This window comes from Rattus rattus, chromosome 2 (genome assembly GCF_011064425.1).
Source record: "Rattus rattus isolate New Zealand chromosome 2, Rrattus_CSIRO_v1, whole genome shotgun sequence".
NCBI classification, from domain to species: Eukaryota; Metazoa; Chordata; class Mammalia; order Rodentia; family Muridae; genus Rattus; species Rattus rattus.
In genome coordinates this window covers 83625786-83638514 of record NC_046155.1, presented here as the reverse complement: position 1 = coordinate 83638514, position 12729 = coordinate 83625786, and the positions used below count along the sequence as shown (strand labels likewise).

The 12729-nt window shown below is 43.8% G+C and overlaps 1 pseudogene; it reads left to right on the top strand.

Annotated features, from left to right (window-relative positions):
- The first annotated feature begins 4542 nt into the window (after positions 1 to 4542).
- Positions 4543 to 5551, top strand: LOC116893930 (annotated as a pseudogene).
- The last annotated feature ends 7178 nt before the right edge of the window (positions 5552 to 12729 follow it).

The window sequence follows — 12729 nt, the reverse complement described above, 5'->3', positions numbered from 1 at the left end:
AACTCGGTCCAGCAAGATAAATGCGGAATCATCAAGTGTAATTTTATGTGCCAGCAAACACTTAGATGACAGAAATACCACTTACAATAATGTGCTTTAAAATCAAATACCCAGAAATAAATCCAACAATCTCTGTGCCTGCCTGCCACAGTGAAGCCAAACCATCTAAGTACATGGAGGGGAGCCACAGTCATGGATTAGAAGGTTCCAAGGGGTAGCCATGTCCACAGCCTGCAAACTGATCCACAGACTCAATTCGCTTCCACGTGATTTTCCCAAACAATTTCTGAAATTGAGATGTGGAATCTAAAATGTACACATAAACATAAAGGCTACTGACTGACCAAGACAAACGTTTGTTGTCTTTTGTTATTAGGAGTTTTTCCCGGATGGCAGTGATGGCAGCCCTTGGGAGGCAGAGGCAGGTGCATCTCTGAGTTTGAAGCCAGCCTGGTCTACAGAGTGAGTTTCAGGACAGCCAATGAATGCTACACAAAGAAACCTTGTCTAGATGAGAAAAAAGAATATTTTTACTAACTCTTCAAGGGTTACATGCATATGTACAATGTATCTTGATCATATTCACCCACCACTCCTGCCCCTATGCTGGTCCTGGATCCATCCCTCCGACCAACCCCTCCTAACTTCATACCTTCTTTATGCATTTAACCCTTGAGTCTCATCCGTACTGCCCATATGCTCCCAGTTATGCAGCCATCCACCAGAGTGTGGTCAACCCTTAAAGAAAACCAACTCCCCCTCCCTAAGAGGCTATCAATTAGCCATAGCCCTTGGGCTAGAGGTTAGGACTTTGTGTTGACTGACTTGATCTTGTGCAGGTCTTTTCCATAAATAAAGAGAAACAAGTATAAAAAAATCATTCTAAAAGGAATTAAGAAATGCTGTAATAATAAAAATCAATACAGGGATGTTGATTTGAAAATCAGCAAATGAAAGGAATAGAGCCCATAAATGAACCTGCCCACTTTCAAGCACTTGGTTTATTATCAAATGGCGGGTAAGAAATAGCTTTTTTGATGTGAGTCGTGTTAGGTATCAACATGGGAGAAGAAAAATCTGATCCCCGGCTCAAACGTATGCAGAAGCAAATCACAGGCCGTTTGCAAACCTGAATTTAAAAGGTAAAACAGTAAGCCCCTAGAAGATGACATGGAGGGGCTCAGATCCCCAGAACCCACATAAAAGCCAGGCATGTAACTAGTAACTACTGCATTAGTAACTACGACACCAAGCGGGTAGGGATAGGCAGACCCCTAAAGCTCAGCCAGGCTCGACAAGTGGTGGGCTTCATGTCAGTGAGGAGACTTTAAGTTTAAAAACGAAAGGTGGAGAGTGAAATAGGAAGACACTGCTGATCTCTAAATGTGCACACACACACACACACACACACACGGCTGAATGACATCAGCATACACATACCCATCCATTCTTTTAGGACTTACCAAGGCCATGAAAAGTCACACACAAAGGAAAACTTACGTGTCAGTGCTTAGGGGTTAGGGGGGTATGCACACTAGCCCCAAACCACAAAGCATGTGGTTAATTTCTAGCAGATAAACAAACTGCCTAATGTCTACACAGTGAACTAGTACTTAACAATTCAAAAAAATGGCTTACTATTTCACTCAAGGACGTGGGTGAATCCCAAAGACATTGCGCTAAGTTTGAGAAGCAAGAATCAAAAGGCTTCATGCTACAAGGTCACATTAAACTGAGTTAGAGGGCTCAGGCTACAGCTCCGTTGGTAGGATGCTTGTCTAGCATGCAGAAGGTCCTAGGTCTGAACCCAGTACCACAGAAACCAAGAGTGCCAGCACACTCTTGTAATCCAGAGAGAGAGAGAGAGAGAGAGAGAGAGAGAGAGACTGGATCACTCAAAGCCAGTATGCCTGGTTTGTTGTTGCTGCTGCTGCTCTAATAAAGATCATAGCCAAAAGAATTTGAGAAGAAAGTGGTTTAATAAATGGTTTGCATATCTGATCAAGTCCATCACTGAGGGAAATCAAAGCAGGTACTCCAGGTCAGGAACCAGAAGGCAAGAGCTGAAGCAGGGGCTGTGGAATGCAGCTTACTAGCCCAATCCTCATGCCTTGCTCACTTTCTTATGCAACTCAGCACCACATGACCAGGGGTAGCACCATCCACAGACCTCTGGGCCCTCCCCACTTCAAATCAATCACTAATCAAGGAAAGATCCTACCAACTGGCCTACTGGCAATCCATCACTCGTCCCCTAACTCTGACTCCCAGATCCACCCCTGACAATCCCCTCCCAATTTCATACCCTCCTTTACATGCATATAATCCACTAAGTTCAATCCATACTGACCATATGTTCCTGGGTATGGTCAATGGAGATGTTTTCTCAGTTGAGGTTCCTCTTCCTTAATAAGTCTAGGTTGTATCAAACTGACCAAAAAAAAAAAATAAGAAAAAAAAAAAAGCAATCAGAATAGCCAGCCTAGGCTACATGAAACCAAGAGAGAAAAATGCTGCAGAAACTATGAGATAGGGCCTGGGGAGACAGCTGGGCTAGCACAAACACCTGAGTTAAATCCCAGGAACTCATGTAAAAAGTCAAGCATGGTTGTACACACACCTGTAATCCCAGTGCAGTGGGGGACAAGGACAGGAGTTTTCCAGCCACTTACTGGTTGCAGGCAAAGCTTCAGGTTCAGCAAGAGTCGCAGTGACAAGTGACAAGGCAGAGAATGGTAGAACAGGACACCAGATCTCCTCCCATGACCTCCATACATGCATATGAGCCTATGAATATTTACACACTTGTATATACCACAAACACACAACCCAAAAGGGAAAACAATACAAGCATTGAGATAACAAACACGCCGGGTTTTACACAGCTAAACCTGGTTGCAAAGATTACAGTTACTTGCCACCCTTCTCAGCGCAGTATTTCAAAGGACCTAGGTCACCACGCACCTCGCAGACTGATGGCTCTGGCATTTTCTCAGCCATTCTCTCCCTGGCGACCTCGCTCTGCCTACCCACCTGCAGCCTTGTACATTTTCTTCCAACTGATGTGGCCAGCTTTCCTCAAACAATGGCAAAACATCTCCAAATACATCTTCCTCTTCTCTTCCTGCTTCTGAGATCCTAGCAAAGCAAGGTAGCTATGTGGATAAATTCCACTCTAGAGTAGAATTAATGGAGTCACATACAGAGATAAAAGCTTGCCTTTTCTTTGGAGTTTCTGGAAAGTTGTTCCAGGAATGCCATGGTAACCAACACCACCTCACAGGACCCTTTATTTAATCTCACTGTTAATGGAGAGGATTTCCATCTGTTTTCCCTTTCTAAGCAAATTATAAGTGAAAAGAAGCAAAGGTGGCCAAAATGGAAAAATCAAGTTTCTTTTCAGTCATCTGTATTAATTTTTTATTCTGCCTATTTCTTTATGTGGTTTATCTGGCCAGCACCTTCTGTTTCATGTGCAGATGTGATTATTACTGTCCAGTGTTCCCTCTAACATACCAACTGTTTATAACTGTGGCCCAGGCCAAATCTGACCCATCACTTTTGTTTATAAATAAAGTTTTGAAACATGGCCACTCATTCGCACACTGTCTGTCATGGCTCTTTTACTTCAAAGGCAGAGCAGAGTATTTGGAGAGATTCACAGCCAAAAATTTCAAGGATTTCCTCTGTTTCTTGACTGACCTTTGTCACTGAGCAACTTAGAGAAGGCCCAGAAAGTGGTCACCGAGTCTCTTCACACAGCTGTGAGACATAGCGAGAACATGAACGCAGTCCAAGATAATGACTCCAGTCCAGTATGTCTATTGCCTTAGACCTTCCTTTGTCTACATTCCTCTGAAACTCCACATACCCATTATTTCAATTAGTGAGCTAGATTAGTAGCTTAACAACTTCGGGTGTAACATTCATGTGAGTTACTCCACTATTTTCACATAAAAATAATGGGTTTGAGTTCTTGCCCCCTTGTTTTTTATGCTTAATAGGAAAGCCCAGAAGTCATAAACTTAAGGTCTAATCTATTCCTATTTCTGAGGAAAAGAAGAATTGTCTTCCATTTGGTTAGGGCTTTGGAACTAAGTTGACCATTAACATTTAGTACAATAAAGCTATAGAGGTGGGGGATTGTTGTAGAGTTATTGCACTTATAATCATTATTATGTACATTTTATCATTATCATCATTAATACTATCACCCTCAGCATCACTACAGTCACCATCATCACCAAAACCATAATCACCATCATCATCACTACCATCACCATCACCACCATCACCATCATTGCCATCACAACCATCACCACCACAACCATCATCATCATCATCGCCAGAATCACCATTGTCTTAATTACTTTTCAATTGCTGTAATAAGGTGCCAAAACCAAGGTAGCTTATAGAAGAAAGAATTTATTTGGAGCTGATGGTTTCAGATGCTCAAAGTTTGGGATGGCAGCTCTCTGCTCCTCCCTGTTCCAAAGACAGCCGCATCTTCTTGTGCACTGCCAGCCTTGTCCCATAGACAAGATGGTGAAGGTTGGTGTGAATGGATTTGGCTGTATTGGGAATCTGATTACCGGGGCTGCCTTCTCCTCTGCATCTGACAAAGTGTCGATTGTTGCCATCAATGACCCTTCATTGACCTCAACTACATGGTCCACATATTCCAGTATGACTCTACCCATGGCAAATTCAACGGCACAGTCAAGGCTGAGGAATGGGAAGCTCATCATCAACAGGAAGCCCATCACCATCTTCTAGGAGGGAGATCCTGCTAACATCAAATGGGGCGATGCTGGTGCTGAGTACGTCATGGTATCTACTGGCATCTTCACCACCATGGAGAAGACCAGGACCCCCTTGAAGAGGGGAACCAAAAGAGTCATCATCTCCACCTCTTCAGCGGATGCCCCCATGTTTGTGATAGGTGTGAACCATGAGAAATATAACAGCTAACTCAAGATTGTCAGCAATGCATCCTGCACCACCAACTGCTTAGCCCCCCCGATTAAGGTCATCCATGACAACTTTGGCATCGTGGAAGGGCTCATGACCACAGTCCCTCCCATAACTGTCACTCAGAAGAGTGTGGATGGCCCCTCTGGAAAGCTGTGATGTGATGGCCATTGGGGCAGCCCAGAACATCATCCCTGCATCCACTGGTGCTGCCAAGGTTGTGGGCAAGGTCATCCCAGAGCTGAACAGGAAGCTCACTGGCATGGCCTTCCATGTTCCTACCCCCAGTGTATCCATTGTGGATCTGACATGCCGCCTGGAGAAACCTGTCAAGTATGATGACATCAAGAAGGTGGTGAAGCAGTCATCTGAGGACCCACTAAAGGGCATCGTGGGCTACACTGAGGACCAGGTTGTCTCCTGGGACTTCAACAGCAACTCCCACTCTTCCACCTTTGATGCTGGGGCTGGCATTACTCTCAATGACAACTTTGTAAATCTCATTTCCTGGTATGACAATGAATATGGCTACAGCAACAGGGTGGTAGACCTCATGGCCTACATGGCCTCCAAAGAGTAAGAAACCCTGGACCACCCACCCCAGCCCAGCAAGGATACTAAGAGCAAGAGAGCGGCCCTCAGTTGCTGAGGAGTCTCTGTCCCATCTGGGACCCAACACTGAGCATCTCCCTCACAATTTCCATCCCAGACCCTCATAATAACAGGAGGGGCCTAAGGAGCCCTCCCTACTCTCTTGAATACCATCAATATTCTGCTGCACCCCGCCCCCACACAAAAGTTCAGGATGGCCAGCAGAGGTAGCAAGTGGCAGGTAGCTGAAGCAGCAGCTGAAAGTTCACATCTAATCCACAGTCATGACACATAGAGAGAGCTAACTAGAATAGCATGGACCTTTGAAACCTCAAAGCCCATCCTCAGTGACACACCTCTTCCAACAAGGCCATACTTTGTTGGAATCCTTACCAAATAGTGCCATTAACTGGGGACCAAACACTTAAGCATAAGAGCATATGAACATAAAGACACCATTCACCTGCATGGGGTACTTATGGAACACCCCAGAGGGATGAGGGATGGAGATGGCTCCAGTTAAGGGACATCATCAGCTACCTACCTAACAAGTGCTCAGTCATCTCAAACTTCTCACTAGATTGGCCCTAATATATAAGTGTAAACTCCCTGAACTCCTAAAGGGCGGAGGAGGAAGAGATACTTTGTACTCTGTTTTCAGAGATCAAATGGAGACAGTGTGGTGATACATTCTCCCAAACTTGAACTCTGATCCCTGCACCCCCAGGGCCTAAGCCGAACGAGGGGAGAGTGAATATTGAAAGCTCGAGGAATGATGAATTCCGGTTCAGAGAGGAATGGCAGAAGTTCTGGGGCCTTCTGCTGCAGTCAACCATCCTTATCAATACTGAATGGGGCCAGCAAGATGGCTCAGCAGGAAAAGATACTTAGTGCCAAGCCCAGTGACCCAAGTTCTGTCTCCAGAACCCACATAATAGAAGAACAGAGCGAGTCCCTCAAATTGCCCTCTGACTTCCACTCAGACACCATGCACACACAATTCAGTGAGCGCCTACTACACACTGAACTCTTTGGATAAAGGGAATGTGGAAGTGACTCTTGCAGTTCCCAAAGAGCGATATCCTTCTCCCCCAGGCCACTACACATTCCCTCTTTTTTTTAATTCTTCTCCTTTGGTCCTTCGAGTAGGCAAACCTCCTAATCATGACATTGATGGGCTTCACCTTCTCCAGTGTGGGGAATCTCCTGACCTCCCCTTTAAGCCATCCTCAGTACCCTTGTGAGTTGCACTTTGCCCCTGGCTCAGGATTTCCAGTGTAAATGGGAGCTGTGCTGGGTACTTCCAATGTTATTTTGAAGATGAAATGGAGGTGCCATGTAAGGGGCGGGGCTTGGTACCTACTCCTTTCATTGTTCCCACTCTGTGCCTGAGATTTCCTTCTGGACCAGGAGCAGTTTAATTCACTTCTGTGTCTATGGGTCATATCACAGGGCCTGGCACACAGGCATGCTAGACAGAGGGAGGGGCTAGGGAATGCTATCTTTAACTTCAAAAGATTTCCCAAAGCAACGCTAGAGACTGATACATACCAGAGCTTAATATGAAAAACACCATAAAAGAAACATTAAACTGAGTCCCAAGGAATCAAGGGAGAAAGGGCCATTGATGCTGGAGATGCTAGGAAATATTTTATAAAAGTAATGGCCGGAAGCAGAACCGTGGATAGATTAAAGGACGTTAAGCAAGGAAATAAGATGGTTCCCAGGCATAAGGACCAGGGTCTCTCAGGGAGTGGGGGGTGAAACAATCAGAGGAAAGAAGAGATGTCCTTCATGTGGGAGAGGGAGAGGGGGGAAAATTGTGTGTGAAAACACATGACCACTTTGCCTTTGGTAAGTAGCATAGTGAAGAATCGGCACTTAAACAGGGAGTTAGTGATCTTGATACCCTGTGATTAGTAGCAACCAGAACCATGAGACGAATCTATTTCCTGCCTCAAGACAGGAGAGAATCTGTCAGTCTATGCCTCCCCTTGTTGATTATTTGATGTTCGCAAATTTGCCTTGCTTTGCTGTGAATAATATGTACACTAAGAAGCATTTTGGCTTCTGATTTCATTTCTTGGATGTATTAACATGCGTCCCCTCTGGGCCCCACTTGGATCCCAGAAACACAGAGCTTGTAGAGCCAGAGTCATTGGGTGTTTTTAATCCAGACTGACATTGCTAAGTGCTTAATACTGGCCAATGTGGGGCTAAACTCTTACAGTTATGATGATGTCAGGTGGTCCTCACAGCCCCCTGTGAAAAAAAATGAAAGGCCAGGGAGCTGGTTAAGTTGCCCTCTAATGGAAAGGAAGGTGAGAGTCAGAGGTATGCACTGGGGGCTGGTGAGACCATGATAGGACTGACTGCTAAATGTGATGACTTAAGTCAATCCTCAGAATGTACTCCAGCACACAGACACACAGAGACTCTCTCTCTCTCTCTCTCTCTCTCTCTCTCTCTCTCTCTCTCTCTCTCTCACACACACACACACACACACACACACACACACACACACACACACACACACACACGTAAAAATGTAATTTTTAAAAATTTAAAAGCAATACACTTGCCTATAAGGCCTCAACCCTACACAAAGAAATACGGGCAACTGAGGAAAGCTGAGAGGTGATTCTCTCCAGGGAAGAGCACAACTGGTTTTCCAATAACAGCCATGCCCCAGGAGCAGACAGCATCTTTAAGTGTATACTAAGCCTGAGCTATGTCCAGCACTTCCTGTATTAGTGAGCGCAGCAGGGTGCAGGTGCTGCAACAGCCCACTTTGCAGGTGAAGAGACAAAGACATAAAAGGCTTTAACCATTTGGCCACCTTCCCGCAGCAAGCAAGAGTTGGGGAATCTTAGAAAAAAGCAAGCCAAGTACCAAACACAGAGAATGGGGCAGTAAAAAGATTCAAAGATGGGGATCCAAGCACAGAGGAAACAATCAGCACTGTTTTGCTAAAGACATCACACACTTTGGTCACAGACGTGGAGAAATCAAGTTGGTAGTGACAGGAAGTTTCACCCTGCTGGCTGGCTTTCACAGCTACACAGTTGCTTAGGGGAGGGGAACGCATCAATAATCCTACCCAGTTATGAATCCTGCGAAATGCAATAATGTCCGGTCTGGCCAGATATGGCCATGGGTGTGACAGAAGCACAAAGGTTATGAGAGTAACCAATAGCTTTCTGTGTAAGGCCTTCTCCACGGGAGGAAATACGTGAATGGTATCACAAATCTGGCTAAGAACACAGGGTAGGGGAGCTCACGGGCCCCAGAGGTGAGCCTACTACTTAGGTATCTTGCTAAATGGACATAATATCAAACTGATTTTTTGATGATTTATTAATTTTTATGTTCGTGTTTTGCCTTTATGTTACAGACAGCTGTGAACTGCCATGTGGGTACTAGGAATTGAACCTGGGTCCTTTGAAAGAACATCCAGTGGTCTGACCCATTGAGCCATCTCTCCAGCCCCCAACCTGATTCCTTTTATCTATTTATTGGCTATTTAATTTATTTACATTTCCTGGTTTCCTCTCTGGAAACCCACTCTCCCTCCCCCCCTACTTCTATGAAGATGCTCCCCCACCCACCTAACCACTCCCCACCCCCTGCCTCCCCCACCTGTCATTCCCCTACGCTGGGGCATCAAGACTTCCCAGGACCAAGGGTCTCTCCTCCCATCGATGTCCGCAATGGCATCCTCTGCTTTATATGTGGCTGGATCCATGGGTCCCTCCACGTGTACTCTTTGGTTGGTGGTTTAGTTCCTGGGATCCCTGGAGAGTATCTGGTTAGTTGATATTGTTGTTCTTCCTATGGGGTTGCAAACCTCTTCAGCTCCTTCAGTCCTTTCTCTAACTCCTCCAGTGGGGTTCCTGTGCTCAGTCCAATGGTTGGCTGTGAGCATCTACCTCTGTATTTGTCAGGCTCTGGCTGAGCCTCTCAGGAGACAGCTATATCAGGCTCCTGTCAGCATGCACTTCTTGGCAGACACAACAGTGTCTGGGTTTGGTGTCTTTATATGGAATGGATCCCCAGGTGGGGCAGTCTCTGGATGGCCTTTCCTTCAGACTCTGCTCCACACTTCTCTCCATATTTTCTTTAGACAAGAGCAATTCTGGGTCAAAAATTTGGAAATGAGTGGGTGAAACCATTGCCTAACCTCTGTATTAAGGTCTCTACAGGTTCTCCCTCCCCTTTGTTGAGCATTTCAGCTAATCTCATCCCCACTGGGTCCTGGGAACCTCTTGCTTTCCTGGCATCTGGAACTTTCTGGGTGGCTACCCACAGTTCCCCATCTCCCAGTGCTACACACCTCTGTTCAAATTCCCTACCATCTGTATATCATCTAGGTGTCCTCCCATACCTGGCCTGATCACCTTCCCCGGCCCCCACCTCCTCTCTTCCTACCAAGTCCCTCCCACCTTCTACCTCCCTTGAGTATTTTGTTCCCCCTTCTAAGAAGGACTGAAACATCCATACTTTAGTCTTCCTTCTTGAGCTTCATGTGGTCTGTGGATTGTATCTTGGGTAATTCAAGCTTTTGGGCTAATATCCACTTATCAGTGAATGCAAATCATGTGTGTTCTTGTGTGATTGGGTTGCCTCACTCAGGATGATATTTTATAGTTCCGTCCATTTGCCTAAGAATTTCATGAAGTCATTGTTTTTGATAGCTGAATAGTACTCCATTGTGTAGATGTACCACATTTTCTGTATCCATTGCTCTGTTGAAGGGCATCTGGGTTCTTACCAGCTTCTGGCTATTATAAATAAGGCTGCTGTGAACATAGTGGAGCATGTGTCCTTGTTATTTGTTGGAACATCTTTTGGGTATATGCCAAGGAGTTATATAGCTGGGTCCTCAGGTAGTACTATGTCCAATTTTCTGAGGAGCCACCAGACTTATTTCCACAGTGCTTGTACCAGCTTCCAATCCCACCAACAATGAAGGAGTGTTCCTCCTTCTCTGACATCCTCACCAGCTTCTGCTGTCACCTGAGTTTTTGATCTTAGCCATTCTGGTGTGAGGTGGAATCTCAGGATTGTTTTGATTTGCATTTCCCTAATGACTAAGGATATTGAACATTTCTTAGGTCCTTCTCAGCCATTTAATAATCTTCAGTTAAGAATTCTTTGATAAGCTCTGTACCCCATTTTTAATAAGGTTATTTGGTTCTTTGGAGTATAACTTCTTGAGTTCTTTGTATATATTGGATATTAGGCCTCTATCAGATGTAGAATTGGTAAAGATCTTTCCCCAATCTGTGGGTTTCTGTTTTGCCCTATTGACAGTGTCTTTTGCCTTACAGAAGCTTTGCAATTTTATGAGGTTCCATTTGTTGATTCTTGCTCTTAGAGCATAAGCCATTGGTGTTCTATTCAGAAAAATTTGCCCTGTGCCCATGTGTTCAGGATCTTATCCACTTTCTCTTCTATTAGATTCACTGTATCTGATTTTATGTGGAGATCTTTGACCCACTTGAACTTGAACTTTATACAAGGAGATAAGAATGGATCGATTTGCATTCTTCTACATTCTGCTGACCTCCAGTTGAACCAGCACCATTAGTTGAAAATGCTTTTTTCCCCCTGAATGGTTTTAGCTCCTTTGTCAAAGATCAAGTGACCATAGGTGTATGGGTTCTTCAATTCTATTCCATTGATCTACCTGCCTGTTTCTGTACGAATACCATACAGTTTTTGTTTTGTTTTGTTTTGTTTTTTATCACAATTGCTCTGCAATACAGCTTGAGGTAAGGAATGGTGATTCCCCCAGAAGTTCTTTTATTGTTGAGAATAGTCTTGGGTTTTTGGGTTTTTTTGTTTTTTTGTTTTTTTTGTTTTTTGTTATTCCAAATGAATTTGCAAATTGCTCTTACTAACTCAATGAAGAATCAAGTTGGAATTTTAATGGGGATTGCATTGAATCTATAGATTGTTTTCAGCAGGATGGCCATTTTTACTATATTAATACTGCCAATCCATGAGCATGGAGATCTTTCCATCTTCTGAGATCTTTTTTGATATCTATTCTTCAGAGACTTAAAGTTCTTGTCATACAGATCTTTCACTTGCTTGGTTAGAGTCATGCTAAGGTATTTTATATTATTTGTGACTATTGTGAAGGGTGTTGCTTCCCTAATTTCTTTCTCAGCCTGTTTATCCTTTGAGTAGAGGAAGGCTACTTATTTGAGTTAATTTTATATCCAGCCACTTTGCTAAAGTTGTTTATCAGGTTTAGGAGTTCTCTGGTGGAACTTTTGGGGTCATTTAAGTATAATATTATATCATCTGCAAATAGTGATATTTTGACTTCTTCTCTTCCAATGTGAATCCCTTTGACCTCCCTTTGCTGTCTGATTGCTCAGGCTAGGAATTCAAGTGCTATATTGAATAGGTAGAGAGAGAGAGTGGGCAGCCTTGTCTAGTCCCTGATTTTAGTGGGATTGTTTCAAGTCTCTCTCCATTTAGTTTGATGTTGGCTACTGGTTTGCTGTATATTGCTTTTACTATGTTTAGGTATGGGCCTTGAATTCCTGATCTTTCCAAGACTTTTCCTTGAATTTTGTTAAATACTTTCTCAGCATCTAATGAGATGACCATGTGGGGTTTTTTTCCCTTTGAGTTTGTTTATATAGTGAATTATGTTGTTGAATTTCCATATCTTGAACCATCCCTGCATCCCTGGAATGAAGCCTACATGATCATGGTGAATGATTGTTTTGATGTGTTTTTTGATTCGGTTTGAGAGAATTTTATTGAGTATTTTGGCATTGATATGCATAAGGGAAATTGGTCTAAAGTTCTCTTTCTCTGTGGGGTCTTTGTGTGGTTTAAGTATAAGTAAAATTGTGGCTTCATAGAATGAATTGGGTAGTGTTCCCTCTGTTTCTATTTTGTGGAATATTTTGGAGAGTATTGGTACTCTATCTACTTTGAAGGTCTGATAGAATTCTGCACTAAACTCATCTGGTCCTAGGCTTCTTTTGGTTGGGAGACTTTTAATGACTGCTTCTATTTCTTTAGGGGTTATGGGGCTGTTTTGATGGTTTATCTAATCCTGATTTAACTTTCTAAATTCCTCTATCATCATCATGAGATGTGGTTTTAAATCCAAATCTTACTTTTCCAGTGTGTTGGGGTATC